The sequence below is a fragment of the Passer domesticus genome, chromosome 4, assembly GCF_036417665.1.
Source record: "Passer domesticus isolate bPasDom1 chromosome 4, bPasDom1.hap1, whole genome shotgun sequence".
Lineage (NCBI taxonomy): Eukaryota > Metazoa > Chordata > Aves > Passeriformes > Passeridae > Passer > Passer domesticus.
This window is the reverse complement of record NC_087477.1, coordinates 80,524,440-80,550,109: the sequence shown is the minus strand read 5'-3', so window position 1 is coordinate 80,550,109 and position 25,670 is coordinate 80,524,440. Positions and strand designations below refer to the sequence as shown.

Below are 25,670 nucleotides of genomic sequence, written 5' to 3'. Positions count from 1 at the left end.
GAGGGAGCGAGGCGAGCGGGGAGGCGGGGACCGGGCGAGGGAGCCGCGCCGCACACCCGGCCCGTCAGTGACCGGCGCTGCTGGGGAGGAGGAGGAGGTGGCGGAGGAGGAGGCGGCGGCGGCGGCGGCGAGAGATTCTCCCACCCCCACCCACCGAGCTGAGGTGAGGCCAGGGCAAAGCATCCTCCTTTCTTCCCCTCATCCCTTCCTCCCTTTCATCCTTCCTCCCGACCTCCTTCCTTTCATCCTTCTTTCCTTATCCTCCTTCCCCCTTATCTCGCCTTCCCCTCATCCTTCCCTGCGCTTCCTGGTCCTCCTTTCCTTTCTTCTCTCCTTAGCCACCTTTCTCTACTCCTCCCCATCCCCAGGCTCCCTCTCCCCGTGCCCACATTTCGCACCCTCCAGATATAATAATCTTGCCTTCCCCCCCCCCCCCCCCTCCGGTTTTCCTTTTTTTTTTTTTTTTTCCTTAATGCAATTTCAATTCTCGCGCAGTGAAAGACCGGGAGAGGGAAAGAGACAGAGTCGGTCACAGAGATAATCCCCCCTCCTGTAAAGAATGGATTTGAATTAATGGTCATTTTGTGGTGTGTGTATTATGGGAAGAGGGGGATTATATTTGGGGAAGAAAAGAGAGGGTCAAAGGTGTGTTGTTTCACTTATTCATCTATTTACCCGCCATCACTTCGAGGTGAAACCTGGCTCCGTGTTGTCTTAAGTAATTTTTTTTTTTTATTGTTTGAAATTATTCTCCTTTCTTCACGCATTAGAGGCTCCTTCCTCCCTTTCATCCATCGCCCTGTGCGTCCCTGTGCTTTGCTGCTGCTCCGATTGTGCGCCGGGAGCCGGCGGGGAAGGGTCGGGGAGCGGGGCTGGGCGCTGGGGAGGGGGCTGCGGGCACCTCCTCCCTCCCTGCCTTCCCTCTAGGCCTCTCCCAGGGTCTGAGAGCTTCCCAAGAGCTTCCCTGCACATCCCGGGCAGCGCCCAGCCCGAGCGGTGCCGGCTCCCGGCAGAGGATCCGCTCCGGGGGCGAGGAGCGAAAGTTTAAAGCGTGGCTTTGTCTTTGCGTGGAGCCCCGGGGATGTTGGCTGGAAAGCGACGGCAGCCAAAGTGTCTCCTTGTGGGGCTCCTTGGAGTGGGAGAAGTTTTGCTCGGCTATGCTGGTGGTGGTGGTGGGGAGTGCCAGGCTCGCCTGGCTGCCGTGCCCATCTGGGAGGTGGCACCTTGGGGATGCTCGGCGGGACATCCGAGTGCCAGGGCTTCGGGAGAGAAACTTTTATACATATTTACAGCGGGGTGTAGCGTGAGGTGGCAGGAGCTTCCTCCTCTGGAGGTTGGAGGGGTGAGTGCCCTCCCTGGTGTCTCGCTGGCTGTGTGTGATGCCTGGGTTCTTTCTAAGGTGATGCTCTGTCACTCTGTCACTTGTCTCTCTCCTGTGGAGCACTGATTTGGTTGCAGGCGTGCTTAGGACAATTCCAGCCTTTTCAAACTTCTGCTTGCTGAATTCGTAGTTAGCTCATTCTTCACCAGGATAGAAACGTTTCAACCCCCTGTTGTTTTAGAAATCCACAAATACCACAGCAGCCGATGCTACAGCACAACTCTGTGAGCCTGGATGTTTAACGTGTGTGTTGTACCTTACCTTGGCATGTATTCTTGAAAAATGTTGGACTTGTCAAGACTGCCGTGAGTATTCTGGTGTGCCAGGCAGATGAGGAGCATAAACAGGGGCAGGCTCAAACAATGCTGCTGGTGTGAACACCAGATTTTCCTGGCTTTGTGGCTATTACAATGCTGCTGGTTTTCCTTTCTTACCTGTAGTGCCTGTGATTGATACAATGCATTGTATCAGCCTTTTCATACTCCAGGTCAAACAGGATTCTTTCTAGAGGAAGAAAGGTACTGACTTGAAGGGTGAAGTTCTGCACTCGATTGTGTAAATGCTTGTTTACAGAAATACCACCTCAGCTGGGTACAAGGTAGCTGTAATTCCATTAATGGGCTCTGCTGGTGACAGAAGCCTCAACAGGAAAGCTCCAGTGTCACTCGAGCCCTTACATGGAAATACAACTGTAATTCATGCAGATTTGCTGAGAGCTCTTTTAATATTAATGTTGAGCATGCATGGTACTACTGAAATGCCTTTGAAGCACTGAAAACCAGGAGTATTTGTAGACCGAGGCTTGAAAGCCAAAGGAAGCAATTAGATCTCCTGCTCTGACCCCTGACTGTTGCAGTCAGTTGGGTTTCATCCAGTTACTCTTGAATGCAATAATGTGCATTTGGCTGAAACATGTTTTCCAGAAAAATTGGAATTTTGATCGGAAGACAGTGAGAGGTAGAGAATCTGCTGTTTATTAAGTTATTTGGCTTCAGCTTCCAGTCACTGGTTAATGATGTGCCTTTCTCCACTGTGCTGAAGAACTCAAAGTATTTTCTTACCATGGAAGTATTTATCTGCTGTAACCCAGTATTCCCTCTCTTTTCTACTTGAAAAACCAAGTGAACTGAAACTCTTTAAATTTGTCACTGCATGCATTTTCCTCACAACTCAGTTTCTGGGGATTGTTTTTTCCAAATCCACTTTTTCAGCATTTTTATGAAAACGTGAGCTGGATGCAGCACACCAGAGCTTTGTCTCAGGAGTGTTTTGTGTGTTTAAATATTACCTCTCTGCTGTTACTCTCCTGCTTCTGCATCACATTTACATATTAAACCTTCATTTGCAGCCCTGCATTTTGATCTCCTTTTCTCTGGGTACTCTCACTGTGGCAAAACCCTTTGCAGGACTGTTTCTTTCCACAAGAGTTCATCATTCCCTAGACTGGCATGTGTTTTCCTGATTGCAGCTTTATAACTTTGTACGTGGCTTTTTTAAATAACATTCTGTTTCTGGCATTGATTGATGATACCCAACACTCCTGATGGCTTTTTGGAACTGATTTATCTCAGTTATGTAGCACTCTATCAATTTATACTTGTGCGAATTATGTCATGAATTATGGTGTAGACTTACAAATAATTGAAAAGGTGTTTTGTGGTAGTGGCTCTGCCTTTGGGGAGCTCCATGATAATCTGAGTTATGTTGTGATGAGTTCTTCTAAAAAGCTGTTATTTTTTATTTTTGAGATGTCACTTAACCAGTTCTTCACCAGTTTAATTGGTTCTGTTTTGTTGTCAGGCTCTCACAGAACCCTGCACTAATGCCAGAGAAGTCTATACAGGCAGACACTTATTTCTGCCAATTGGAAGTATCAGTTATCTCAAGGAATTAAATCGCAATCATTTTAAAAAATCAGATTTCATTATTTTACTTCCTATTATTTTTTACAGAGCTCTGAGGTATCAGTTGAGTCCCCTATAATTTCTCTTAAATTATTGTTTTGTTCAGAACTGCTATTGTTCCAACCTTCCTATGGTTACAACCACAGCATGTTTGTAACCTAAGTGTTCATTCAGACTGCTGGAATTACCCCAGGATTTTCAGAATTCCTAAAAATCCATGCTGGTAGGACAGAGAACTCCTTGGACACTTCAGTGACTGCTTCTCCATGGTGATCTTTGGTCCTGCTGACCAAAAATATTTACTGCAAAGTAACACTTTTAACGTTGTATTTGCAATGAGATGGAAAAATAATTAATATTCTCATGAGGTACCAGGGAATCATCAACTTCTTTGCACATGCAGAATTATTTTTTGAATGTATCTGCCCTTTTGCACTATTGGTGTAGCTCAGAGTCCCTGTTTAGCACTACACCTGTGTGACAGCCGAGTTTTCTTTTGTTCCTGCAGTTCCCCCCTGCTTTTTTTTCCTGCTGCCAAGAAATGTCTTCATCCTCACCTATTAGTTTTTTACACCTATTGTTTCAAAAAGTATGAATTTTTTATCCCTTAACACTTTTCTTCTTGTTACCTATGAATTATAACCACAGTATTTATTGAAATCTGTTTTGTGGCCAAATTGTAGTAGTTATGACAATGCCTTGCAGGTATTACATGCTGTCTGAACACACCAGCATGAGATTATTTTATTTTTTTTTCTGTCTAGAGCGACAGAAAGACGTTTTGTTACATTTTAGGTGAGTAGGCTTTGCTTTTAATACAGCATGTTCTAAGGCTTGGCTAAAGAAAGCTGAACTCTTTCTTCACTTGCTCCACAGTTTGTTCATAGGTGTATAAAGCAAAGGAATACTTTGAATTTAGATATGATATCAAATGGCCATGGGAAGATGAAGGGCATCTATACAGAAATAATAAAAAAAAAAAATCACAGAATGGTTTGGGTTGAAAGAGAATTTTAAGATCATCCAGTTCCAACCCCTGCCATGGGCAGTGACACCTTCACTATCCCAGGTTGCTCCAAGCTCTGTGCAACCTGGCCTTGGACACTTCCAGGGATCCAGGAGTGGCTACAGCTTCTCTGAGCATCCTGTGCCTCACTCACAAGGAAGAAGTAAATAAATAATACTATATGCAGTTGTAAATGAGAAGGGCAACGTGCAGAAATGAAGAGTAACAGCACTAACCTGTCAGTCTTTAGAGTGGCATGCTTAGGACATTACTTGATGGAAAGTTTTGTGGCTCAGGTCTGTAGGAATTGCTCCCTCAGAGCTGCTTTAGGTAAGATACAAGAAGGAGATATAAAAAAGACCAGAATGGGAAGATGAAAGTTACAAGAAGAAAGTTGTTTTTCACAGGAGGGTGAGAGCTAGTCCTGACTAAGATAAACTTGTTGATTTTCTATAAACATTGCATTTGTTACATTTGTTGGGATTAAGTGCTCTGAGAACATTCCCCAGGCACAGCTTCCCAAGCCAGCAGGCTGCTGCAGGGAGCAGGAGCTGCTGAGGCTCTCATTCCTCTCTGGAGCTCCAGTACTGATGGGTGAGATCCTCCAGCTGGATCAACAGCACCTGAACCTGACTGGGAGCAAATGCTGCTGGGTCCAGCCTGCCCTGAGCAGTGCTGGAATGTAAAAAAGACGTGATTTTTTAAAGACTGCTGTAAAAAAAGGTTGAAGTGACAACAAAGACCAGAAACCAGGTATAAAATCACTTTTTTTGTATAAAAAAAGTGATTGATAACTCAGTTAAAAAACTCAAATTGTCTCACATTATCTCATGCTATCTCACATTGGTATTGGTGCCCCCAGTATAAGAAGGACATGGAGTTGTTGGAGCAAGTCCTGAGGAGAGCCAAGAAGTTGCCAAGGGGACCAGAGCATCTTCCCCATGGAGACAGGTTGGGAAAGTTGGGGCTGTTCAGTCTGGAGAGGAGAAGGTCATGTGGAGACTTCACAGCACCTGTCAGTATCTGAAGGGGCTGCAGGAAATCCAGAGTGGGATTCTTCATCAGGAGCTGTAGTGACAGGATGAGTGATGGGTTCAAACTGAAAGAGGGGAAATTTAGGTTAGAAATACAGAGAAATTAATCCCTGTGAGGGTGTTAAGACCTGGCATAGGGTGCCCAGAGAAGCTGTGGCTGCCCCTGGATCCCTGGAAGTGTCCAAGGCCAGGCTGGACAGGGCTTGGAGCAACCTGGGACAGTGGGTGTTATCCTGCCCATAGCAGGGGGTGGAATAAAATGGTCTTTAAAGTCCCTTCCCATTCCATTATCCTATTCTGATTTTAAGTTATTGCATTGTAGCTTCTTACTGTCTTAGAGGAATCCATGGTACATCCAAATATATCCCGGAGTGATAACACTGTTGTATCAAGTCTTTGGTTGGGCAGGCTCGGCACTCTGCAGCTGTAAATGAATTTTGTATCAGGTTTCTGGATAAGAGCTCTACATCTCAGTTTTCTCATGATTTTCTCAGCATCACACACGAGCCACTGAGCGAGCAGTGATATCTGGTTCCAGGCAGTGGTTGGATACAGAAAGGCTTTCCTGAATGTTTCCAAACACTAGGAGAGATTGAAGTCATATTTATACAACAAATGATCAGCTGCTCTGGGGAAATAAACTGTTGTGACCATCAGTTAGCAGTATAATTGATTGGAAGGCAGGATTTTTGTGTTCCTTGTGTTTTGAATAATTTTTTTGTTTTGGCATGGAACAAGCAGGTGAATTTTAAAATTGCCAGCAAAATGAACAATCTTTCCCCTAGTAGATCCCTTCTCCCTCTACCCCCATACACATTTTATTGTTTCAGATGTCTTGTGCTGTCATGAGACAAAGCATTTTGACTTTGTAAGGGGCAGGAGGAAAGCTTTTCTGTAGTTTTTCATTGGTTGTGTGGACAAAGCACACCTTTCCTTGGAGTACTTTAACTCTGCTGAATCAGCATTTTCTGATAGCCAGGCTTTTTTTTTTTTTTTCTTTTTTTTTCCTCCTTTGGAATATTTTTTGTCTAGCTGTGCTTTTCAGCCACATCACCCCCTGCATTAGTATTCTGCTACAGAGAACAGGGGAGAGACATTTTCAACGTTGCAGCAGAGACTGCCCAAGTTTTCAGGCTTCTTAAGTAATGAGAATTGCTCAGTTAAGTGAAGCTGAATCCTGTAACGTTAAGAACATCTCACAGGGATTGCATTTCAGAGGTAAGAAAACCAGTAGATTTTTTAGTTATACCAAAAAAATTCTGTGTTCAGAGTATTTTAAAGATATTTTTGTAGATACTCCAATCTGCTGTTTTTACTGGTGATGTAGTGATTATTATGTGACATTTCTGTCTCCTGTGGACTTGCCTTTTTCTTTGAAGCTTTGTATTAAAAAAACAACAAGCATATGTTGCAATATGCTTAATGCAGACAACAATGTTCAAATGGAAGGCAATTTGAGTGTAAGTGGAACTTAAATTCTGAATACAAAAAGTGGAAGTGGTTTTGGTCAGGGGAGGCTCCCAATTGCCCAGGTGACTTTTGCAAATAGGAGCTTTTAAGTTACTTAAACTTCTAAATGGATTATTCACTTTGCCCTTTTCTACAACTAATCAAGCTTAATTTTTAATATGCTGTTATTTACTAACAAAACCCACTCTTGCATATTTCATTTTTATGGCATTTCTCCATTAAAGCCAATTCAGCACAGCAGAAGCAGCTGAATCTCTCAGTTCTCTCTGTTGTGCTCGTAAGGAAAGGATCAATTGGAAATATTCCTTATGTTTTAAACACAGAAGCTGTGTCCATCCTGTGCACAAAACCACTTTTATCCATTCTCTATGTCTTTTCAAACATCAAAAGAAACTCCAAAAGGCTTCTTCCTAGAGATTGAACTTTCAAGTTAGACTGTGGAGTAAAGCAAAAACGGAGTAAAATGTTGACAAGCACTGGTTTTAGTTCTGTTGCAGTGTCATCATGTCAGTGGCAATAGTTGTGTCCTTTCCAGAGGATCCACACTAAGAGAATTGAATAAACTCTTTCAAAAAGAGACATAAGAATTATTTGCAAACAAATAATCCAAGAGACTTGTTTTTATGTAATTAGTTTTTTTTTTTTTTTCTCCTTTGCTACTTCCAGAAAAACATTTTGTTGTATGATTCTTGGGATAGGGAAATTTCTTCTTCAAGGCTGTTCTGGAATGTTAAACTGATTCAGAGGGTTCTGTAAATTAATATTTTTAAGTAAAGGAATGAACATAAATCAACAGAAAATAGGTGTGATGTCCTCTGTCATTAAATACTATCTTTCTTGAATGTTATTATCAGGTTTTTCTTCCCGATATAAAATTACCAGCTGTGATAAGTTACTCATGGTTAATTCTTCATGATATTTATGGAGAAACTTTGAATATAGAACCCAAATACTATTTTTTTTCTTCTGCATTTCAGTAAAAAATCATACTATGAAAATGGTTATTTCATTTTTTACAAAAAATAGAACAAGATTGATTCTAACATTTTTTATTGTGACAGAATATTTAAGTAAAATGTTGTCATCTGTGCTTGGTTTTGATAGAGAATTTATCAAAGTGCTTCATAAATTGTTATCCCATGGTTACAAATGTTGACTGTTCAGATAAGAGACTGTAGAGACTTATAAGGATAAGTATGAAATGGATAACTACTAAAATATGAAATAAGAAAAATCCAGGGTAATCAGGAGAATAGTAAAATATAAGGAAAATATATTGTAAAATATAGGAAAGCTGGTTACTTTAATTCTTGCAATTAAAATCCATAGGAGACTCTTTAAAATGAAGTTATAGAATAGCAAAGAACTTCCATAAAAGTGCAATTTGTTCTTTTTTTCCCCCCCTTAATGGGGTCAGAGTGAAAGAGATTCATATATTTTTATTGCAGCACATGAACTCCTTTCCAATTCTTGTGCAGATAGTCTTCAGTGCTTACTATAATCAAGTCAGAAATGCAAATTCAGAATTACAGCTGCTTAGTCTAATTTTAAACGTCTCTATTATCTCCGTCATCTCCATTCCCAGTGCTTGGATGCTCCCAGAAATACTTCTAAGAACAAGGAATCCTCAGGAAGCCTGTGAATGAAGGAGGATGGGGTGGAGTAGGGAGAAGATCAGGATAAAAAGGCTCTGACAAATGTCCTGCTCTTGGGGGGAGCGCTGCAGAGTTTGCTGAGCTGTTCCTTGCCTTACGTGGGTGGCCTGTGCACCCCCTAAAATTCAAGCTGAATTGAATTTTGGACTCTTGGCCTTGCTAAGTGTTGTTTCTGGGTCACATCTGATGCCCAGCGGGAGCAGGAAGGTGGAGAAAAGGAAAGAGAAGAACTATTTCTATCCTGTGATTTAATTTTCCTTGCGTGGCTCAGGGAGATTTCTGTGCGTGGCTCAGGCAGCAAATTGAATCCCTCGATGCTCTCACACACTAATTGCATCCTTGAACAAAGTTGGGGTTTTTTTCTTTCGCACTCAAATTCCAATCCTTGCATTCACGCCTGAGCCCAGGGGATGCAGGTGAGTGTGGAGGAAGTGCTCAGGTGCTTTTGAGGTGCCAAAGAGCAATGGGGACACAAGTCCTGGACAGGATTGTCCTCGTGCAGGGTTTGGATGAAAACCAGCATCAAATGTTATGCACATTTTATCATTCTCTGTATGCTTTACTTATCTTCTGAATAACTTAAGTACATTTCCAGAGCATTTCTGCAAATACTTTATGGTTTGCTTTGCTCTAATTCTGTACTTGCTACCAATTTTGTTTACAAATTCAGCCTAAGAACTAAAGAATATCTGTGTTCAGATATTTACCTTCATTTGGCTGGGTAAGAAACAACATTTCATTATTGTTTTTAATTATATTTAATATATTTAATTATGATTTCCTTAATGTGATCAGTGAAACTATCACCTTGCTTCTTGTGGAGTCTTCTTGGAATGCCAGCCAAAGGTATTGAATGGTCCCAGGTGATCTCAAACACTGCCGAACAACCTAATTTACATGACAGAGTGGTATGGAAGCATACATTTTGTGCAAACATAGCCAAAAATCCTTCAGAATTAATGTCTTCAAGTAGTTGAGAAAGCTGAGTGACTGTAGTAGCCATGGTAACTTTTTTCCCTTTTGCTTTTAAGTAGAAACCTCGCTGATTACAAGGCTCTGTGTGAGCCTTAAGCTGGGGATCCGCTCAGCAAACTACAAATGTGGTGGCAGCAAAGGAAAAATCCCAGCTAGCTGGACAGATTGAACACGGGGAGAGCAGTGTGGATTGGGTGCAAAAATAGTAGGCTTGCTAACACAATTAGGTTGAGAGCTCTAATTGTGGCAGTGATGCTTTTTTGGAGGCTCCACACTCCATGCTCTCCTTTTTTGCTGCTAGTTTTAGAACTGTTTTGGCTTGACATGTGCTGAAGCTGCACATCCCCTTTAGCTCAGATGCTGCCAGACACTGACTTTGGACTGAGAGATCTTTGCAAACTTGGTTGCTTCGTAAGGGTGGAGTCAGCTTAACTTTGTTTTAATTGTTTTTTGGCTTTTGGGTTCACAAGAGTGATGCTGAGATGCACTGACAACATGAGTGTGTTCAGGTCTCTTGTCAGCTTAATGAGTTTATTTTTGCTGGGTGGTTGACAGTCAGCCAAAAGAAACAAAAAATTACAGAGCCCAAGAACAGCTTCTTGGCTGTTTTTTCATAAAAAAAGATCAGTCAGGGGGAAGAGGAAACACTAGAGATGGGTATTTTTAACATCAGTTTTCCATAATGGTGTAAAAATGGGGATCTCTTTATTTTGCTCTCTCTGCACCATGAACACATTAAAGGTGCTGTGAGGTCTGTTCTGTTGCTACAATATCCAGAAAAAGTTTGGTGTCACCCTCGGGGTGCTGCAGAATTTGTGATGTCTAAAGCTTCTCCTGGTCAGCCCTTGGGACATAGTACACAGTAATGAAATATTTCTTGAAACACAGTGAGATGGGCCGTGGAATGAATAGAACATGGGTGGATCAGAGAAATCAATGTTTGATTACATAAAAGGAACCTTTTAAAGGAAGGCCTGAAAACCACATTGCCCCAGAATACATAGGAAGTCTATCAAGGGCAAGTCCTGGATTTGTGGACAGACTGGGAAGTGATATCCCGCTCAGGATATTCTGTGATTCTATAAAATAAGACATTGGAGTTTAAACACTTCAGGTGTGCTTGAAATAACTGCTGAGACTGATTGTATCTCCAAAAATTTTGAGTGACCCTCTACACTCACCCTTTGGCTGGGCTGGTTCAGATGTTTCTCTTTTGTTGCTGTTTTTCATTAATAAGTTGGTTTTCATTGAGGTGAAAGCAAGATCATGTAAATGAGGAAAGAATTTTGAAATCACTCTTTAAAAAAAAAAGTGGTTTTAATAATTTCCACCTAGCTGTAATTGGAAATTGGAATAGAAGTCAGCTCTGGGCCATTGCAGCTCAGGTGTGGGAAATACAGCAAAGCACAGCTGCTGGGGGACAGGTACATCACAGCAGGACTTTTAACACCTTCAGGTATTTAGAGGTGCTTTTATTAAGAGGAAAACATGTAAATACAAAAAAAGAAAAAGTCGTGTTTGTGAGCAGGTAAAGCTCCTTTATGTGTTGAAATAAAACTAAAGCACCCATATTGAATCTAAACTCTGGTCATCACTTGATCCTCCTTTTGCAGTAAATTCAGTGCCTTGAATCTGAAATCCGTTTCTCCAATTTAAAGAAATGTGCAAAACATGAGGAACACTTAACAAGGACTGAGTAGAAAGATTTATTTTACCAGGAGCCTCTTCCAGTGTTGCAGATGGTTTCTGGCTGTCTTGTTTAAGGGACTAGTTTGGGTATTCAGATTATGCAAGATTAAATCCTTGATCCTCTGAAATTAATTACAGAATTTTCATCAGTGTTGCAAAGCTCTTACCCAACACTTTCTGGAGCTGGTTCTGCCTTTGGCTGTGGATTGTGTTTGTGTCTTTTAAGTGGAGCTGGAGCCAGTCTTGTGTCTTATTACAGTGATACATAAATTGCTTCTATCTCTGGAAAATTCAAATGTTTTTCTGTGTTACCTTGTAGAGCAGTCGTGAGCACTGATTGTGTCTGTTACATGCTTTAGAAAGCAAATGATTTATGTGAGCAGGATTTTTTTTTCCATTTTAACATTAAAAAAAAAAAGCAATAAGTGTCTGGTACATCAGCTCTTTGCATCTGATTTCTGAGCTTCTGCAAATACACAATACATACTGCTCAACCTTTCATTTTAATGAGCTTTTTTTTTTTTTGTTGTTGTTATTGTTTTAATCCAAAGACTGCTTTTCCTCTGAAGTGAGAAGCTTCTGTTGTCCTTTTGGGCCAGTAGAAGAAAACATTACAGGTGGATTGAGTTCCCTAAATATGACAGAGAGACCTGGCAGTGTTCAGCTTTGCTGTTCACTTAGGGCATGGGGCTCATGCAGCTCTGATTCTGTACAATATTCTGGGTCATATCTCAGTGCCAGAAACAGCCCCAGCCATACCAAAGCACTGAGTTACTTGATAAATTTCACTGTGTTTCTCCCCAGAGGTGCTCACATGGATGCAAAGATGCCCTGGGAGGAACCACAACTCAGGGTCAGTCTTTAGTGTGGCAGGGTACATGAAATGATGGTGAAATTTCATGAGAGAACAGGCATTTTAGCAAAGTGAAAATAGAATTTCAAATGTCTTAAACTCTGGGTATTACAGACGTGTGTGTTTTATATTCTTTGTGATGAATCTGAATTAACTCTGGGCCTGTTTCTGAACACAGAGTTCTGTGGAAAACATCACAAGGAAATGCAAGGTCTGTCAAGGGCAGTGATCACAGTCAGTATGTTAGAAAGGTCTCGTTATTTGTTTGTCCAAGGAAGTTTTGGTGTCTGAGGAGAAACTGTTGTGTTTTCATTTTTGTATCCCACTAAATAAAACAGATGGATTTGGTGGAGGTGTGATAATCACTTGGATTTCTTCTGTCCCAGCAGTGATACCACCATGTACAGTCCTTGCACATGTTTAATCACCATTAAAGAAGGGTTTTAAACCATATTTATCAAAAAGTCCTCTCTCATGAAAATGCAAAGCAAAAACTCACCACCACCTTTTACTGAAAGGTGTCCCTGCCCATGGCAGGAAGTTTGGAACTAAATGATCTTTAAAGGCTCCTTCCAATCCAAACCGATGTGTGATCCCATGATCCTGTGATTTTATTCTTTTAAAGAAAGAATTTTGTTTGGAGTTATTCCTAAAATTCAATCTAAACTTCAGACTAAAAAAGTGTATGTCTATATATTTCTAAATAATGGAGAGCAAATTATGTGTCAGTAAATATTTTCAAAGCTAAAACCATTTGAATGTGTTAAAATTGAGTTCTGCACAATATTGTGAAAAAGCTGAAAAATAGGAAATGTTGTTTTTTATTATGATAAATTATTGTGCTTCAGGTGATTTCCAGATATCTTATGTGTCAAAGTAATGAGCACTTCCCATGCTGAATTACTCTTTGGTAAGTTAGGTTCTTAAGCCAAAGGAAAAATTTAATTTTTAAGAGCTGCATTTCTGTGAAGGTCGTTACAAAATGTGAATCATTGTAGTGAAGCCTCGGTAAAATGCAATCTATTATTCCTTGTGTTTTATTTCAAGCCAGCTGAATGTTGGGAGAAGCTTTTTTGCTCCACACTGGCTCAGAGCTGCTGCAGTCCAATGTTTTCTGTCCTGGTGCTATTTTTGTTGCTGCTGTTTGTGTTGAAGGCTTGTGATTTCATTAACAGTTATTTTAAAACCTGAACAACCTGACAGAGGGCTAAATAGAGCATAATTCTGTTTCCCATGTAGATAAGCTCAACAACATATGAATAAAAATCAGGTTGGCCTCTGCTCCACGCTTCACAAGTCCCCTGCGTGGCTTTGGGAGCCTTTGGGAAATGGGCCACGTTATCTTTAATTTTTTTAAACAATTAGCATTGCTTTAATCCAAAGAGTGTTTCTGGATGAATTTGCAAATAATAATAGATGTGTTAAGACTCCTTTTTTTCCTGGCTGTTTTTGTCTGTGTTTCTGGTATGGGCAGTGTGATCTTATCCCCTTCCCTGGGTGGGAAGCCATGCATTGAGTGAAGGAGTTAAACAATTTTCCCAGACTTTGAACCTGTGTTAGGTTGTGATAACCATTGAAATAACCCCCAAACTTGTGTCTTACATGTTAACTACGCCTGTACAAGTCATCCTAAGAGAGTCTGTCATTCAGGGTGTCACAACACAGGCTTGTGGTTGTCCTTAGAATGAAGGAACTTTAATTAAATTACACAGGCTCTCCTGATCCTTGCTTTTCTGGCCTTAAGGATGGCATGGTGACCTTCTGCTGGCACTGCAGAGAATGTGGGCTTGGTTGATGGATTTGAGATCTGCCCCTGAAGTCTGAACCAGAGGTGCTTGTTCTACAACACCAACTTTGTTTTTTGAGGTTTACCCTGTGACATTTGTCCCTTCTCCCCATTAGGTTCCATGTTCTGATACTTGTATTAATTTAATGTGATTTGCTCAATATAAGAGAACAAGCCCGTGCTACGTTTCTTTTTAAGTGAAGAGAAAAAAGTGACTTTCTGTGGAATGATGACAATGAGCTGTTTATTACCACAAGCTGTGCGTTTTATTTTCTTTTACTTAGAAAGCAGTGATTTGTCTGAATTTTTGGAGTGGTTTTTAAGTGAATAATGATATAAGAGCCTTCTTACTTGAGGCTTCTTATAAATGTAGTTATTTATATGAGGAAAAATTGTTCAAGCGTGGATTATTTATGCGGAGGAGAAAACTGGCTCTGGATTGATATAATTTTTCTTTCCCATCTGCTCTGAGCGAATTTGTTTTCTCTGTGAGCAATGAGTGCTTGCTTGCAACTTTGTTTTAGATGCTTAGGAACTCCTTTTAGTACTTCCCTTAATGAAGTGATCCAATTCCAGCCTCACCTTTTGTTCTTCAAGGCAAACTTTGTTCTCTCATGGCTTCAAAGAAGTGTTGTGGCCCTTCCCCTTTCAATTTTAGCAGACCTGGTTTCATCAGGCATTTAAAAAATAGAACTTTCCTTTGGCCTGGTGATATTGTCATGTTTTTTCCTTAATTTTTTCTTTCCCCCCCCCCCACCAACAACTAAGAAGATTAATTGCACTTTGCCCCCACCCCCTTTTGATTTTAATTTTGATGCCGTCCCTTCCTAAGATGGTCCAGTCTATGCCTGGAGCCTGGGCTCAGCCTCCTGAGGGAGCTGTGATGTCAATTTACCCAGGAGATTGTTTCAAAATGGGTAATTCTGTCATTGGGAATGTGCAGTTGTTGGTTGAAAGAGCATCCAAGCAGCTTTCCTAAAGCATTGTTAATTATTGACAGTAAAGAGAGGTGTGGAGGGGTTTATATCAATAAAGATCCCTCCTACCTACAGCCAAGAATGACCTAATTTATTTTTTTTTTTTTTAGGTACACCAGCAGGATTTGTCTGTAAACAGTTTCTAAGCAACAGCTCCCTGTCCTCTAGAAAGAATGTCACATTTTATCCCTGACTCCTGGGTTTTACAGCCCTTCTGCCCAAATCTGCCCTGGTTAGAGGAGGAACTTGGAGGAGCCTCTTCAGCAAGGATGATTCTCCTCTTTTGTAGTACTAGCACCCACCCAGGGCTCACTGAGGTGTTGGAAATTAAATCACTGTCTCCCTTCGTGCTGCTTTGCCAACAGCTTTGCTGTCACAGGCCAGCACTGTGAATTATTTCTGTGCAGCTTCATAAACATTCTGTAATGATCAAAGAGCCCATATTTCTACTTCCATTTAAATCCAGGAGGTGACAAACCAGAAATACCTCGGTAATTTTTTTTTCTTTAAATGATTACATGGTTTGAAGTGGTTTTAAAGGAAAAAGTGAGTTTTCCCCACATCACAACAGGTCTCTATTTTCACCAAGACTTCTGTGGCATCTGTCTGAGACTGGGGGAAATTCAGAGTTAAAGAGCCCTTTGTCATCAGGGTTTTATTAACCCTGTCCCTGGAAGTAAGTATTTAGTTGAAGATCTGGGAGGAAGAAGAGTAACAGCCTCATCAGTTAGCAGAGGATGGTGGGACCTACAGAAATATTTTGTTCATTTTACTTGGCTATTTTTAATTTGCTCTGCTTTCTGCTACTGTTACATAGTATTTCAGTTTGAAAAATGTTCTTGCTGTTTTTATTACCAGAGAAGGCCTATGGATGTTGGAACTGTTTGGATTTGAGTAATGGTTATGATTGATAATATAGGCTGTATCCTATGGCCTGATTTAAAGGAATTGTAGAGTTTATTTCTTCTCTAGATGAGGTAAGATGATAGGTCTTGTGTTTGAGAAAAACAGAGCTCTCTGTATGTTTCCTCTGCTATTGTGAGGAGCTGTCTAGTTTCTTACAACTCTCTTTGATTTCAAATCAAACAAAGGAAATAGAGATTTCTGCCACGTACAGAATGGGGAGTGGAAAAGTAGTGGAGGCACTTTTCTGGCTTGCATTAAGAAATAAAAATGAGTAGAAGGAGTTCTGTGAGAGAGGTTAGGTGTTATGATGTGCAAGTGGAAAGCACAACAAGAAAAGAAGTTGAAAATACCTGTCTGTTTAAAACTTAAGATCAAAGTCAAAAAATCTGGAGTTGGAAGATGGATAAAACATGAGCTTTTGAAGAACTTTTTGTATGAAAAGGGCAATAAAACTAAGATTTGTGATGTTCTTACTCTTTAGGGGCTGCTAGGGTGGCTTCCTGTCAAATACCATAAAAACAGGCTGATGAAAGAGCGAGAGTAAATTTTGGTTTTTACTGTTTTCAGTGTTTTCGCCTTCTCCATTACATTTTGACCAAGAGTAGTGTATCATCATAAAACTCAGACTGAAAGTGAGCTTTTGGGGCTTGGTGCCTTTCTGTTCATTTCTTAGGTAAAGAAAATGGTAATCTCATGCAGTCCCTACCAATATTTGGCTGATATTTCCCTCTAGCTTTTGGCCAAATTTACCTGATTATTTGTCTTTCATGTAGAATAATTCTTCATTATTATAATTATTTCTGTTATTTCATTATTTCTCTGTTATTATGTATGAATAATGGATAAATCTCACTGAAAGAATGTCTCTGTTACTTAAATATTTCACTGTATACTAAATATTCTTTTCTGTACAAGGCAAATTCTTGCACCTTTGCAAGCTCTAGGTTTATAGAAAAACCTCCCTTTTCATAAGCAAACCATTGTAGCTTTGTTTCCTGCATATATTAACAAAATGTTTGAAGATTGAAGGGAGTGAACATGCAGTGAGTCATCTCGTGTAGAGAATAAAACCTGATAGATTTGTGAATGAAATCCAGCTTTGGGAAGTGGAGCATGTAGTTTATTATTGCTGCTTTTTGGGGATGTTTGGGGGGTTTTAGTTTGTTTTTGCTTTTAACAGATGTGTGAGGAAGGTTTTAATTAGACTTGGGAAGTGCTGTCTTATACATTTGTAAATCAGCAAATACTGGGATGAGTTGAATTCAGTGGAATTTTATTGTGGCTGGGAATATCTGTCTGAGATGTTTTGAAGAATTTTTGAAGTGCCTCTATTGACTCTGTTTCAGCAGCTTTGATTCCTAAACATAAACACAAACATGTGGATGCCTAAAAAGTTTGAAAGTGAACTGAAAACTGAAAGTTTGATGAAGTTCCTTGGCTTTTATGTGTTAGAACAAGTGCAGGATTTTAGTGGAATTGTGGGTTGGTCTGATGACATCTCTGGAATGCCAAACTCTGCCCAAGTCCGAGCCTGTGTTGCACAAAGTTTTCTGCAACTCAGAAAATACTAAACATGCTGATCAGAGGGAAAGTGAATGATAAAGTCTGTCCTTCTTTCTGTGGTGGTGGTTGGAAACAGGAGGATGTGTGTGGTGTGATTGATCCCTGGGTATTCCATCCAGCCCCTAAGAACCAGCTGTTCATGTTGGTGAGTCGCAGGTCAGCAACTGCACCAGGGTTTTTAATTAAGGACAGAAATGTTACTGTTTCATAGATTACCTCCTTCATGTTCCCCTCACTTCTGAAGCATCCTGCTTGCAATTGGTTCCACCAGTCTGAGGGCACAAATGTTGCCTGTTGGATGGTTTGAAATCTTATGGGTGAAGAATTTGAGGTGCATTTCAGTTCTTGTGTCATAGGAGCTGTTGTGAGCTCTGTTCCACTCTATGCCGTCTTCACACAAAATCATGGAATGGTTTGGTTGGAAGAGACCTAAAAGGTCACTCAGTCCCACCCCCTGCCATGGGCAGGGACACCTTCCACTGTCCCAGGTTTCTCCAAGCCCCATCCAACCTGGCCTTGGACATTTCCAGGGATGGGGTGGGTTTAATCATATTCCTTATCTGTGATTTATTAAAAAATTTAATAATAAGCTGTGTTTAGACTCTCTTCATGTGGAAAGCATTCCATGTCTCCTGTCATGGAGACTCTACAGATCCATCTTCTGCTTCTGCCTGACCTTTGTGGACCTGAGTCATTAAGAATGTAGGTGTATAATAGATAGTGACATACAAGTATTTTGCATTTTTTCCCTGAACAAAGCTGTGAAGAACTTTAGTTTTTCAGAGGGCTCTGGGATCAGTTGCTATCTTCAAGCCAACCATTTTACATGTAAAGTAGAGTTACCTTTCCCCTTGTTATTCCCACGTTGTCCTTCGTTTTGTGCACTGGTGAAAAATGCATTTTCATTAGCCATTTTTGCCCCTGGTCACTGAGCTTGATAAAATCTGCAATCTGAACAGGGAGATTTATGATGGAGTGTTCTGCTTAATTTATTTATTTATATTATTCATTAGAAATGATTTACTTTTCTCTTTCACTTTACTCTTTGCCTCCTTTTTTTTCCCCAAAGTGGTGGCAGGAATTCATTCTGGGGACTGGTGATGCTGTACAAGTTATAGAGGAAAGATGTGAGGCTGTGCTTTACATTCCAGAAAGCTCAGAATCCAATTAAATAAAGGAGATAATGTTTTAACAGGCAGTATAATTATACTGCATGGACTGAAGTTCTGCAATGAAGTAGGAAAAGCTCAGAGAGGATGAGGCAGAATTTTTCTGAAGACAGCTTCACTGAAGTGTAGTCAGGGATCACAGGAGAGGAAAACTTGGTTTTGAAGGAGTTTGGGACTAAAACTGCTACTGTTGAAAACATCTGAAACAGTGATCACAGAAATTTTGGTTCAAAGCCTTGTAGGAGGTGGGGGAACAAGGCAAATTCACTATGGTAGTGTTTAATCTCCAAAGAGAACTACATATACAGGGAGATATGATTAAAAGGCAATTAAAAAGAACACTTTGGGATTTTGTTCTTGAGAAACTTCACAGAATCAGAGAATCATTTAGGTTGGAAGAGACCTGGGAAATCATAGAGTCCAACCATTTCAATGAAGTAAGGAAAATAAATAATATTCATTAAAATAGAAAATGAAGGAAAGGCAATGAGGACTCAGGACAGCAGCAAAAGCTACTTTTCAACAAGAGAAGGTTTTTTAAAAGTATCATAATGTGCAAGTATTCAAAGCCCAAAACGTTACACGGGAGGCCAAAAATAATTCTGCAAAAACGTTCAACATGTGAAAAGCAATTATGAATCTTTTTCAAGTGCTTTGGAAGCAAGAAGTGTTGCAGGGAGTTGGCAGCCAGTAGAAAAAGGAGGTAGGAAAGGTAAAATGCAAAGAGGATGAAGCCCAGAAGAAAAATCAGGGAGAGGCTGAACATCCTTGTTGTGAAGCAGCCTCTGAAGGGTGTTCACAGGGAAGCTTCCAGAAAAGGTGGCTGAGACTGAAGTGTTGGTTAAAGGTGTTTTAGAGGAAACACATACAATGAGTGATACCATGTCACTAAAATTGAATTACTTTCTAGCTCACCATGCATTCGTGTTGGGTCTCAGCCTGGTTGTGCTGTCAGATACAGCAGCTGCCTCAGGGGTCAGGTTTCATAGCACAGAGAGCATTGATTAAATCCTGGATTGACATTGCCTGCTTTTTGCCAATTTGTATCACTACTTAATATATTGCTTCCTTTGAAAAGGTGCCAGTTTGACCCTTGGTTTTTTTCTTTCTTTTTTTTCTTTTTTTTTTTTTTTTTGTTTGTTTTGTTTTGTTTTTCAACCCTATCATTTTTCATCAAAATCCTATATGAAAACTCTTTGTATTCCACCAAGGTGCCTGTAATAATTTATTTACCTGATAGCCTGAAAGTTTCATTGCCTCTTTTGAGTTTATCTAGGTTCTTCTGTTTTCTTAATCTTCACAGAGATTATTTTTTTCACATATACTGATCAAAGATTTACTCTCAAGATGAAAACTGTATATGAAAAGTTCCCCTGTGGAAAAATTAATCTGATGTTAGGAAAATTGCTTTTTTTGAAGGACTGGCATTCCATTGTCACCTATTTTCTTCTCACATTTCCTTTAGCCTGCAAATACTAATCACTTGTTAATTAATCCCATCAGAATGCAGATTTTTATGTATTTATGCAAGAAGTTACTGCTAGTTTTAATGTTGCTAAAGAAGAAAACGCTTTTTCTGTCTTTCTCCTTGACTTGGGGGATTTTCAGTTCCAGTAAGAGTCAGACTGGAGAGGTGTTTTGAAGACTGAAAACCAGATTAGATATGTTGGTTTCCTCTGTGGTCAGAGCACAGAGTGATGGTAATTGCTTGGACAGGTTGCAAACAATTCAAAATACAACTCTGCAGTTACTGTGCTATTTTGTCTTAGATTTTCTGTTAAATATCTCTCTCTTTTTTTTTTTTATGAGTTTGTATTATTCCCTTCTGTATTGCTTCTCCAAATTCTTCTTAGATCCATTAGTGGTGAAATCAGTTTCCTTCTGAGAAAAGCACCATAGCACCAGTGAAAAAAAGCTTTAAACTCTTTTAAATGCCCTGCACTGAACCTCATGTAATAAATTTGAAATTTTTTTTGTATTTAAAATTTCAGTTATTTTGAGACATGTAATCTTTAAAACTTCCATAATAATTTTGAAAGGGAGGATGTGGCAGTGCAGAACCACAGGCATCTCAGATTTTTGACATCTGACCATATGGGTCTGGCTGCTGCTTTTCCAGATGAATGAATTTTGAGGATTCTCAGTGAAATACCTGACACAGGCCCTCTCTCACTGGATCTGTAGAGCCTGTAACCATATGTGTTTATAGGTGTCTCTTGGTTCAAAAAGTGCAGTTGTAGAGTGATGGATATTTTAAGGATCAAGCACTGTTCTCCAGACCTCTTTGTGTAGGAGATACAGAAAAATTCCACATTAAAATGCTGGGTTTTTTTCTTGGTGTAGGGATTTTTCTAAGTTTTAGAGGTCAGCCAGGTTTCTTTCCTCTGTGGAGTTAGGACAAAGCTAAGTAAGCTGAGTAACTTCTGTGTATTTGTCTCATACCCTGCTGCTCTCTCCTTCCCAAGAGCAGAGATTTGTATCTGGAAAGCCAAATATTTTCTCTCCACCGTTTCCTAGAGTGCTTTCCCAAGACAAGTGCTGGCCTGCTTTGGGTACAAATGGACAGGGTCAGGGCAGTTTCTAATCCATGACAGCTCCAGATTTCTTTGAAGTCCATGGGAGTCCTGAGCATCCTCTTCCAGGCTCAGCAGAGGGGATGTTTGAACAGCTTTCTCAGCATAGCAGACTTCCCACCAACTCCACAAAGTCCCTGCATTTCTCTCAGCTGTTTAAAATTCATGTGCTCCCAGTTTATTATAAAGACTGTTTTTCCTCTCCTTTCTCTGTGTTTGTGATTCTTTCACCTTCATTCACTAGTAGGAAATCCTGTGCATGTGAAAAGGCTGTAGAACCCAGCTGTCAGTCATGATGCCTCAGTCTTCCTTCAAATCAGTTGTTTTCAAAGGACAAGAAAATTGTTCATTATACATATATTTAATGAAATCACACTGCTCATTGAGTTTATGCAGTTTGCCTGGGGGTGGGAATAAAACCATGATCAATTTAAACATAGCATCAGTTTCTGTTCAGCCTTACTGTAAAAAGGATAATCAGGTTTTCATTACAGTCTTCGCTTTTCCAGAGGTTTATATCACCTACTAATTTACTCATTATAAGAACATTACACGGAAGGTTCGTGTACTAATCAAATTCCATTTGCAGAAAAATGCTCTCCAAACAGCCTCTCCACCTGCTCCAGAAGACAGGTGGTTTGCAAAAATTGCACTGAAACTTCCAGACACTTTAGTTCAGAGAGAAGGAAATGTCACATCAGGGTTCTCTCTGTCGTGGTGCAGGAGCTCCCGGGTTTCTCTTCCTGTGTTTCATCTCATCCCAGGGCTTTTGCCATATGAGAAAATGTTCTGAGGCTGGAGCCCCTCTCCTCTGGAGCCAGGCTGGGAGAGCTGGGGGTGCTCACCTGGAGAAGAGAAGGATCCAGGGAGAGCTCAGAGCCCCTGCCAGGGCCTAAAGGGGCTCCAGGAGAGCTGGAGAGGGACTGGGGACAAGGGATGGAGGGACAGGACACAGGGAATGGCTCCCACTGCCAGAGGGCAAGGAGCGATGGGATGTTGGGAAGGAATTCTTCCCTATGAGGGTGGTGAGGCCCTGGCACAGGGTGCCCAGAGAAGCTGTGGCTGCCCCTGGATCCCTGGAAGTGTCCAAGGCCAGGCTGGACAGGGCTTGGAGCAACCTGGGATAGTGAAGATGTCCCTGCCCATGGCAGGGGGGGGAGCTGGCTGATCTTTAGGGTTCTTTCCAACCCAAACCAGCCTGTGATTTGATGAACATTACATCTACACTTCCAAATTGGATTTCTGTTTCAAGAAAAAAGAGGGAGATGGAAAACAAGAGAACTTCACCTCATTGTCGTGTGGGTAGAGATGGTTTCTGTAATGGTTTTTATGACTGTTTGAGAGAGAAGGGGAGGTTGGGGTGTCACTTATTGCAGTACCTTTGGTTCTGAGTCTTGGGCAGCATTCCCATTCTGTTTGTGCCAGGTGCAGTGTAAATCCCTGGCAAAACCAGACTCAGCCCCTCTGTTTGAAGTGAAAGCTGGATTTTTGTAGATGGAGTGCAAACACAGAGTTGGAATTGCTCACCAAGGCAAGGCTTTGTGGTACCAACCCTTCCCAATCCCAGCCAGTGCTGAATTTTCTTCCTTGGTGCTGCCAAGCCAAGCCCTGGGAGGAGGCTGAGAAGAAGCAAAGAGAGAACAGATCTTTGGAAAAGTTTCCTTGCAGGTGTCAAGCCCAGCCTTTGAGAGGGTGCAGTGTCACCTGTTTAACAGTTTGGTCGGCTGCTTTATGGGATGTTTGGAGCTGAACTCAGTGTCCTGTTGCAGACAGCTTATTTTCAGTAATTCCTTAGCTCCAGGGCTAAGTCAAGCAGCTGCTGTTGACGATTCTCATCCCGTGCCAGCTCCTGAGCTGTGCTCTGTCATTTGTGCACAGCTGATGTGCGCTAAATTAACTTTCATTTTAGAAATACTTACTCCAAACCTGGATTTTTTTTTTCCTTCTTGGTTTCTCTCAGTTTGTTCTGCACCTGAACAACTCCTTGTATGAGCAGAAGTGGGAGCAGAGCGTGTGGATGGGAAGAAGTGGTGAGGAGCAGGTGGATGCTGCTGAAACCATCAGTGCTGCAGCAGGGAAGGCTCATTAAACTGCAGCCCAGTGGGTGTCTGAGTGAAGTTTTGAAAAGCTTTAAAAGTGAAGGTGAGCAGAGTGATGCAGAGAGGTGATTTAGTTCTTGGGAGAAGTTTGAGAAAGCACTGACTTTACAAAAAAACTGAAGTACCTTTGTAGTAGTTTTCTGAGTGCATGTGCTGGAATGAGGTTGCTGTTAGCAGAGAGTGCAGACAGTGAGGTGCAGGATGATAACATCAAGAAGAGGAGGGGGGAAGCATAGCTCCAGGTATAGGGATGAGTCAGAATGTCACAAGAGCAATATCTTGGCAGATTTAAGTGTAGGTTGGATTGAACAACATAAGAAGAAATCCAAAAATAATACCTGTGTAACGGGACATATAGATAATAATTTCATTTTTTACTGGGAGTGTGATTCTCTAGATAGAAAGTTTAGAGGCCACATGACTTCCTTCTGTACCTCTTGTTTCTTGGTAACTGCTCCAAAAGCTGAGTATCCAGACAGAATGCACCATGGCAGCTCTGTTGCTTTTCATATGACCTTTAAAACCTTTTAGTCACTATTCCCACTCCCTTCAGAAGTAGTTAGTTTTGTTATTTCCTTTTTATTTTTACTTCTGATTATTTTTTATTGCATTGGTTTTCATGAATGATCCCAATTTACCAAATAATCAGATTTTGTGGCTGAACTATTTTTAGTGTTCTCTTTATTCGTGTGGTTGTTGCAATTTCCATCACTTTACCTGTTTTTTTTTCCTTTTTCTTCTTTGTTTTTTAATTCTTTCTCCTGTAGAAAATAGGAGATGCTTGGGAAAATATTTTATTTCAAGTAATGGACAGCCAGCCTGAACAGGCTGAAAATCTTTTTTCTGAGGAATCTTAGGAACATTTAAGCTGATTTTCTGCAGGCAGGTGGATAATGGATTGTATCAGGAAGGTCTTTGTGCTCATAGCAGGTAGTTAAAGCATTTGATTTGCTCAGTGCTTGTTAGTCTTGGTGAAAGAAAAGTAAAGCGATAAAACATTTTTTGGAGTGGTTATTTTGGTCACCTGAAAGTTGATGTAAGTCTTTGGCAGTTGTTCCACATTTGATTTAGGGGTGCAGATATTCTTACATCTCACTTCTGGTTTTTTATAGCAGTGAACATAATTCTGTTGATTTTGATGATTTTGAGGGGACAAATATTGGCTGAATAAGCTCTGTATTGATACATTGGAACAAGTGACAATTTACTAAACAGTTTTCTACAAGTCACCTGCAAGGCTAAGCATTCTTTCTGCATGGATTAAGATTGAAGTCACAATAAAATCACAGTTTGAATGGAGATGTATGTAAACAGTATTTGATAATTTCAGTGTTTCATTTCAATTGCTTATTGCTGCATTCAGTGTTAATCAGAAGCTGGACAAAAATATCAATTATCATTAAATTATTAATTTCTGCCCTCATGCATGCTTTTGAAGAAACTGTTAAGTTATACATAGAAGTTGGCACTGAAAATCATGAGGTGTAACATATTAATTTAACATTTGATATTAAACCCTCCCCTCCCTTAGTCTGGGATGCTCTAGGTATAATTTCAGGAAAGATTTCAAGCAGAACATGTTTGAATGATGGGAACTTAGACTCATTGCAGAGATTTAACAAAGGTAGAAGAATTCAGATGTTAAGCAGGACTGAAAATGCCTCTCAAGTCAAAATATGTGTTTTAAGAAATTATCGTATTTTAGAATAATTATATGAATTAGAAAATTTATAAGAGTTAGTTTTCCATTTATAGGCAATAAAAGTATAGTCAAGCATGGTGCAGTTGTGCTATTAAAAACTTTTTTCAAACACTTTAAAAGTCAACAGTGTGCTCATCATTTAAAAAAAATAAGCAAATGACCAAAAAACTAGAGATTTGTTGTTGTAAACTTCTCTCTTTATAAAAAGAAATAATTATTGCGTTAAAAAGAACTGATTTGCCTAAATGCTGAATTTCCCATTTGTACAGCAAACTTTATGTGGCATGAAATCTTAAATGATTGAGAAATCTCATCTGGGACCTGCAGAGGCAAAGCTGGAATGAAAAGACAGTTCTAGAGACAGTGATTTCTTGATTTCCTTCATGGAATTATAGAACTGCTGAGGTAGGTAAAGACCTCTGAGATCACTGAGCCCATCCATGGATTTAATAGCAAATTTATGGTGAATTTGAACTGTGGGATTTACAAAGGAAAAGCCTGGGCCTGTTATTCCATACAAGAAATAATTGCATCAGATGTATTTGATGTTTTAAATTTGGAATTAAAAAAAAGGTGGTGTTTTTTTCCCCCTCCCCTTTATTGTTGTAATAGATCCCTCTAAGCCTTTAGAGTAAAAGCACTTAATGTAGCCAGGAATTCAAACCAGCAAGTTCATTAGATAAGTTCCAGTTCAGTGGCACCTGAAATTTCCTCCCAGCTCTTCCTCCACCAGTTCAGTTCTGACTGAGGCTGATGACAGTTTGCTAATTTGTTCACACCAGAATAAAATGAGAAACCAGAAGCTGCAGTTTGCAGTTAAGCTGTTTGGTCCCTGTGTTTCATTGCTGCATTTCAGGCACCGTTTGTGGTTCACGTGCTGCTGTCCTTGAAGTGAGCAATGGGAGCAGCTCAGGAGGTGCAGCTTTTG

The 25,670-nt window shown here is 40.4% G+C and overlaps 1 protein-coding gene across 3 annotated transcripts in view; it reads left to right on the top strand.

The window, feature by feature from the left end:
* The first annotated feature begins 20 nt into the window (after positions 1–20).
* CTNNA2 (catenin alpha 2) overlaps positions 21–25,670 on the top strand; it is a 462,204-nt gene continuing 436,554 nt past the window's right edge. For 2 of the 3 annotated variants that reach the window (XM_064419032.1, XM_064419026.1), the window contains exon 1: positions 21–163. The gene's annotated coding sequence lies outside the window, so the exon portion shown is untranslated. Of the gene's footprint in view, positions 164–6,500; positions 6,544–25,670 lie in introns of those variants that run through there. The other variant, XM_064419024.1, reaches the window with a different exon arrangement.